We start from the raw sequence: 7,755 nt of genomic DNA on the forward strand, positions 1-7,755 counted from the left end.
TTGCATGAAAATGGATTAAAACTCCTAAAAAGGAAAGACATGGTGTTAGGGTTGCCAGAGGTTGCTGACCTAGAATTTTGTGAAGGGTGTGTCCTTGGGAAGCAGAGCAGAAGTTCATTTCCTGTCGGGCAATCGTGGAGAGCGTCTAAATGCCTTGAACTAGTGCACGCAGATTTGTGTGGACCAATGAAAACTCCATCTATGAATGGAAGTTATTATTTCTTCTTTGTTTCATCGATGACTACAAATAGGATGAGTTGGGTATATTTCTTAACCTTAAAATCTGATTCTTTTGAAGTATTCAAAAAGTTCAAAGTGCTTGTAGAAAAACAGTCAGGAAAGGTCATAAAGATACTCCGTACAGACAGGGGAGGTGAGTTTTGCTCGCAAGAGTTTGATAAATTTTGTGAAGAGCATGGTATTCGTAGGGAGCTTACTGCACCACGCACTCCGCAACAAAATGGCATTGCTGAACGGAAAAATCGTACTGTTGTTGAAATGGCCAGAAGTATGTTAAAGGCAAAACAGCTTCCAAATAAGTTCTGGGCAGAAGCAGTTGCTACTGCAGTTTATCTTCTAAATTTATCACCCACAAAAGCAGTTCTTAACAAAACACCTTATGAAGCATGGCGAGGTTCTAAGCCTCGGGTAAGTCATTTAAGAGTTTTTGGTTGTGTAGCCTATGCTTTAATAAAATCCTATCGCCACAAACTTGATGAAAAATCCGAGAAATGTGTGTTTATTGGTTATAGTATGAAATCTAAAGCATATAGGTTATATGATCCTGTTAGTGGCAAGATTATTATAAGTAGAGATGTGGTGTTTAATGAAGATGCTAGTGGCCATGGAACAAGACCGATGATAGATCGGTTCTATTTCTGAAGATGATGAAATGCCAAAAGCAACAATTCAGGAGCCCGAGAATTCAACTTCATCACTGGAAAATGGTGGCGGCTCTAGCCACAATTCACCAATTTCAAATCCTTCTGCTAGCATAATTCAAACACCGCCCAGCTCACCATTAAATAATTCATCTCCTACGAGTGCATCTTCAAGCTCGTCCGAAGAGACACCTCCTAGGCGTTTTAGATCACTTCGAGATGTGTACGAAAATTGTAATTTTGCTTTATATGCCTCAGATCCTCTTACTTATGATGATCTGCGAGAAAGTAAAAAATGGCAGGATGCAATGCACGAGGAGATGAAATCCATTGAGAAAAATGCTACTTGGGAGTTGGTAAATCCACCCGAAGGGAAGAATGTTATAGGGCTGAAATGGGTGTTTAGAACAAAGTATAATGCAGATGGAAGTGTACAAAAGCACAAAGCACGGTTAGTTGTTAAAGGATATGCACAGCAATATGGAGTTGACTTTGATGAAACATTCTCACCCGTGGCTCGCTTTGAAATGGTGAGAACTTTCTTAGCTTGCGCAACTTAATTGGCCTGTTTTTCAGTTTGATGTGAAGTCAGCTTTTTTAAATGGAGAATTGAATGAGGAAGTATATGTGTACCAACCGGAAGGTTTTGTGAAAAATGGAGAAGAAGACAAAGTCTACAAGTTGAGAAAGGCTTTGTATGGTCTTAAACAAGCTCCGCGCGCATGGTATAATAAAATCGACTCTTATTTCCATGAGTCTGGATTTACAAGGAGCGAAAATGAGCCGACTCTTTATTTGAAAAAATGTGGTAGTGAGTTTTTAGTGGTATGTCTATATGTTGATGATATGATCTACATGGGATCGTCGGACTCAATTGTTACCGAGTTCAAATCTTCTATGATGAATAAATTTGAGATGTCGGATTTGGGATTGTTACATTATTTTCTTGGTTTGGAAGTGAAGCAAGATGAAAATGGCATTTTTATATCTCAAGAGAAATATGCAGTAGACTTGGTTAAAAGGTTTAATTTGTTGGGTTGCAAAACATCAAGCACTCCAATGAATATAAATGAGAAATTATCATCAAATGATGACACTGGTGATGTTAATGTCAGATACTATCGACAAATGGTAGGTGGTTTAAACTACTTAAGTCAGACTAGGCCTGATATTGCATATTCAGTGAGTTTGGTTTCCAGGTTTATGCATAATCCGTCAAAACAACATCTTGGAGCAGTTAGAAGAATTTTGAAGTATGTAGCCGGCACTACCGAATATGGAATTTTCTATTCGAAAGTATCAGACTTCAAGTTAGTTGGATACACAGATAGTGATTGGGCCGGTTGTCTTGATGATCGAAAAAGCACTTCGGGTTATGTTTTTACTCTTGGTTCGGGAGCTATTTCATGGAGTTCAAAGAAGCAAGAGAAGAGCTTTATCCTCATCCGAAGCAAGAATATGCGGCAATTTCTTGACTACATGTCAAGCTATTTGGCTTAGACGGTTGCTAAAAGATCTCCTTCATGAGCAAAAGTCTCCTACAACTATTTATTGTGACAATAAAGCGGCAATATCATCGACAAAGAATGCCGTTTTTCACAAAGCAGGACTAAGCACATTGATATTCGTCATCATTTCATTCGTGACATGGTTGCAAAAGGAATGATCGAGCTCAAGTTTTGTGGAACAAATCAACAAGTAGCAGATATCCTAACGAAGTCACTTTCAATAGCAAAAGTTGACGATTTCCGATCACAGATGGGTGTTTGCAAGCTTTGAAGCAAGGGGGTGTGTTGAATAATGCTTCAAAATAAGTTATTACAATAATAATGCGTTAGTATAAAGGTGAGTTATTGATATTATGAGTTAGTGTGTTAATGTTGAGAATAAGTTATTTAGTTTATGATAGAAACGTAGAAGTATTTATTTTATATATTTAGTTTCTACGTTAAAATGTCATATGTAAGGCTATATAAAGGCCTCTAATTTACTTGCAATATGCATCAAATATAAAACAATTATCTCTTTATATTATTTACTCTCTCCTTTACCAACAGAATCTGTTTTCCCCTTGTTTTTTTACTATCACTGAATTGTCTCTTGCAACATTTTAAATGGAAATTTAAAGTAAATCTCTTTGAGGACGTATATATCCGTCTTAAGATTAAAACAGGTCAAATATACCACTTAAATAGGTAAAACAAATCTTTTGGTAATTAAACTTTTCTTTTACATGATACACTCATTCAGAGTGTTCACCGTTAAACCGGTTTTTGGTCTCTTGAAAAATCAAGCAAGCAAGTAGATTACTGGTTCTAACCAAAACCTTTTGTAGCCTACAAAAGGTTTTGGTTAATGACTTTCTAACAAAAGGAATCGTCAAAGAGGAAACAAGATTTATGTTATAATTGGGTCAAAGTACAAATTTGGTTAAAAAAAGGCCAAAGTTGAATTTGTTAATGTAAAACCAAATTTTGTGAGAAATGTAATCTCTTTGTTAGTTCAAATTCTGTGAGAAATGTTTTGTACGAATTTTGTGACAAGTTTTGTACTGGTTTGTCAATTTTGACTTGGTAGCATGTAGTATTAGTTTAGTACGAGTTATATGTTGTTATATCCTAATTTTTTACATTATACTGGATTACTGTCGAGTGTATATTGTGTACATATGGACCTTTTTTATAGACTAATTCTCAAGAACTTGATCTACTATTATTCGATTGATATGGGAAAATGGGTGGCATGAACGAAAAGCATGTAATTGTAACTCGATTATTCATGAAAATTTAAAAAGATACATACCCAACTCAAACTATTCAACTTTTAATTTTGAGAAGGGTTACGCCTGCGTCAAGCACATAGTTATAAGCACGGTAATCTATTTCAGATCTATGTAGCTAAGAGATACGGAGTACATATGAAATTTTCATTTCAAATTTATATCTAGCACAATATATTATAGTCATAAGTTTTTAATCGTTGGTTTTGTAAATTAGTTTATGTATTATGTGTAGATACCATTCTATTAGAATGTAAAACACATCAACTTTCCAATTGTCAAAAACCAAAAAATCTATTTATGCCCGTGCAATTTTGCACGGGTCTAAGCTAGTATACTATAGATATGAATCCTATGAATATATGATGAGTTATACATAGGCATAATTTTTTCAACGTATATATTTATAAAATTCAATATTTTACATACCTCACAAATTTATCTTCAATCTTTTTATGATAAAATTCTTTTTCAAAAAAAAAAATACGATAAAAATTCATTGATATTTTAAGAAGTTGCGGCTAAAAAATTTTATTAGTAAAAAATTACAAAATAACATCATTATTTTCTCGGTAAAAGAAAATTTTTCATTAAAAATACTCAATTCATGACTTCTAAAGATTTTAATTTAAGATTTTCAAATAATAAAAATATAAGGATAAGAAACATGAAAAATAAATTGTCAATACCAAATCTATAAATAATACTCTAAAAAAAGTAAAAAACTATATTTACCGTGCATATATTGCACGGGGTCTATACTAGTTAAGAAGCAATTAAATAAATAAAGTATTTAGTGAATTACACAACCATGAATGAATAAATGAAATAAATGATACAACTCATGACTACTATACTATTCTAACTAAGTTATAGAACATTATCGAATAGGTGTTTCGAAGTTCAAATCCGGGTGTCACATAATTCAAAAAAAAAAAAAAATGAAATATCCTAATCACTTATGGTCTCTTGATATGTACTTGATTCTAAGCATTAAATAGCCTCTAAAACTTTGTTATTTCGAATTCTAGGAAAATTTATTAAGTACTAATCATCATAAGCTAAGTGTAAGGGAATCGGGGCGATTTGATAGCCCTTATGATTAATATAAAGACAGGTGTGAAATTAATGAATAGTTTACATTTGCTGTATTTTGTGAGGGGGAATAAAGCAAATGTAAACTATTGACTGAGACGGAGGGAGCATATATTTTGTTTGAACCATATACATACCCTTCAAATAGGGACAATTTACTTACACATGTCATGCTTTTAAAGTAGTCATTTCAATTTTTTTTATTCAATTAATAAGACCATCTTACATAATAATAATAATAATAATAATAATAATAATAATAATAATAATAATAATAATAATAATAATAATAATAATAATAATTAATCTTCTAATTACTGATGCACAGAGTTCATTTTTATGTTCTTTCTTTCACAAAGCACAAGTAATGTATACTCCTATGACCATCTTATTGCTATCATTCCACTGTAAAGGCGTAAAAGATAAACCCATCTATGTTTTTGGCAACTATACGCAAACATACAATTTAGTGACAACAAAATTATAGTTTGTCAAATTTTAATTTTAACCGATAATAATAGAAATTCTTAAGAGCTCTCTTTCACAATAGTTAAGTGACTCAAAAGATTTTAGGTTGATTCCCAACACTACAAAAAGAATTAAAACAGGCGACTGATTTTGGCGACTGAAATCAGTCGCCAAAATCAGTCGCCAAACGTCAGTCGCGGACCTTAGTCGCCTTTTCTAGCTTTGGCGACTAAAGTCGGTCGCCAAATTTGGCGATGAAAAAATCGCCAAATGACTAAAATGGCGATCGATAGGGTAGTCGCCAAATTGGCGATCGATTCTAGGTAGTCGCCAAATTGGCGATCGAAATGCGATCGCCAAATCTAAATTCAGTCGCCAAATTTGGGTGACGTAGCCAGTTTGGCTGAGGTAATTTGGCGACTGATTTGGGATTTGGCGACTGCAATTCAGTCGCCATTTTGGCGACTACCAAGAATCAGTCGCCAATTTGGCGACTGAAACCAAATCCCAATTCAGTCGCCAAAGCTACTGTATGTTTTGGTGGTTTTTTTCGTTTTCATTGCTAGCCAAATATTTACAACCTGCATACAAATCGATGTTCCACAACACCATACATCCCAAATTTCAACACACACAACACCATACATTTCAACCCAACACCTCCCATTTTCTCAAACTTCATTTCATATATTGAAAATGAAAGTTTTACAAGCTAAGCTATTCTAATGTTCAAGTCTAAAGTTCAAGTTTTACAAGCTTACATGCTAAAATCATCTTACTTGGAAGCCAACACCGGCTCCACTCCCCCCATGTGGACCATGCGGATCATTTGGATCGTAGTTGGATCTAGGTCCGGGGTTACAACCTTGCCACCAATTCTCAAACATTTCCATTCTTTCCTTAATTTGCCGGAATTCTTCATCACGTTTGGCAAGTTCTTCATCACGTTTGGCATCACGTTCATCACGCTCTCTTATTTGACTTTGAAGTTGACTAATAATTCCCGGTTGATACGTGTTGCTGGGAATTGTTGAAGTCGATCTTCTACGCGTTTTCTCATAGAAAACCGGTGTTGAACTTCCGGTACCATACACGTGCCCTTTCTTGAAGCCATCCACCAACTCATACCATATGTCATTATCCGGTTTTTCTGGATTGGCAGCTTTTTCTTGTTCAAATGCTTCCTACAATATTAAACAAATGGTTGTAAGTTAATATGGTAACCACCTTATATACGACATTTTAAAAGAGAATAAATTAAAAAAAATTAAGTGTTACGGAAAACTTACATATAATTGCTTGTCTTTTGGCTTAGTCCAAGTTCTAACCCCTTTGTGGTCAACCCTGGAATGCGTGTCCGAAACTTGGTTCCGTCATCGTCGCATAATCGTGACTTCTTCTTTCCTTTCTGAATGAAAAAAAAACATACATGTTAGAAAATCAACAAAAAATCTAACATAAAATAAACATGTTGCATTGAAAACAAAAAAAAAGTGTGAAATAATAGACAAACTTACACCCAACATACGATTCCAGAACGATCGTGAACCCGCGTAATGAGTAGGCTCGTTCACGGCGTCTTCCTTTCCTCCTCTTTTGTTGAGAGATGCTTGCTTAGACTTCTTCTGAAAAGCTTCACTTTTGGTATGCTTTATTAAGCCTTCATACTTGTCACCTGCGATTACACATATGAAATCATAACTAATAAGTTACTGATATTATTTATAATATAAGAGAGTATATGCTAATTAATACAAATAACAAAACAAGTTAATTAAATACCTTTCATGTGGTCTGGTTCCTTTGGGCGCCTAACTACCTTCCAAATCACGTCCTGATATCGTCGAGTACCGACGTCATTGTACCTGTTACGGACATTCTGTTCTTGAGACGGTGACCAAGCAAATGATAGCTACAAAAAAAAAGCGACAAAATTCATCTTGTTAGTATAAAATAAAAGTATAACCTTGTTCTTAAAAAATTTATCAAAATTAATTATTTGGTTTCTAAAACAAAGAATTACGGAAAATATATACCCGAAAGTTATTGAACCACGCCTCTCTTTGTGCATGAGAAGCTTGTGTCCACGATGTAGGAATTGGACCCACGAAATTAGTCTTCGTGCTTTTCGTGACACCTCGTATCACGCAATCGTCCATAAACCTGCATTTATTTTGAACATGTAAAATTACAAACAATTATTATTTTACAAAAAAAAAGAAAAGAAATAAAAATAGTAGACTAATAAAGAATAAAACTTACCATAATCCCGCCGGCTCAAGAATCATCCGATGATCCGAAGTGTGCCGATCGGCACCCGTCTTTGGCTCGTCAGTAGCGCGTCTCCTCACCGTCACCGTCGTCATCGCATCGGATCCTCCCGCACAAACTCCTCCTCCCGCTCCGGACGCGTACTCTGTCCGAACCCGAGCCGCCTCCACGCTTCCTACCTCGACTGCTCCACCATCTCGAGAATACAAATAAAAATTAACACAAATAATGATAAATGAAAATTATACAGACTTCTAAATT

General features: G+C 34.8%; 1 long non-coding RNA gene across 1 annotated transcript; it reads right to left on the reverse strand.

Moving 5' to 3' along the window:
• Nucleotides 1-7,059: 7,059 nt before the first annotated feature.
• On the reverse strand, nt 7,060-7,528 carry LOC141639730 (uncharacterized). The gene is made up of 3 exons (XR_012542641.1): nt 7,486-7,528; nt 7,260-7,386; nt 7,060-7,135 (listed from the first exon to the last, which is right to left on the reverse strand). It is a non-coding gene; the product is annotated as an uncharacterized LOC141639730 (long non-coding RNA).
• Between the last annotated feature and the right edge of the window lie 227 nt (nt 7,529-7,755).

This window comes from Silene latifolia, unplaced genomic scaffold (genome assembly GCF_048544455.1).
Source record: "Silene latifolia isolate original U9 population unplaced genomic scaffold, ASM4854445v1 scaffold_57, whole genome shotgun sequence".
NCBI lineage: Eukaryota > Viridiplantae > Streptophyta > Magnoliopsida > Caryophyllales > Caryophyllaceae > Silene > Silene latifolia.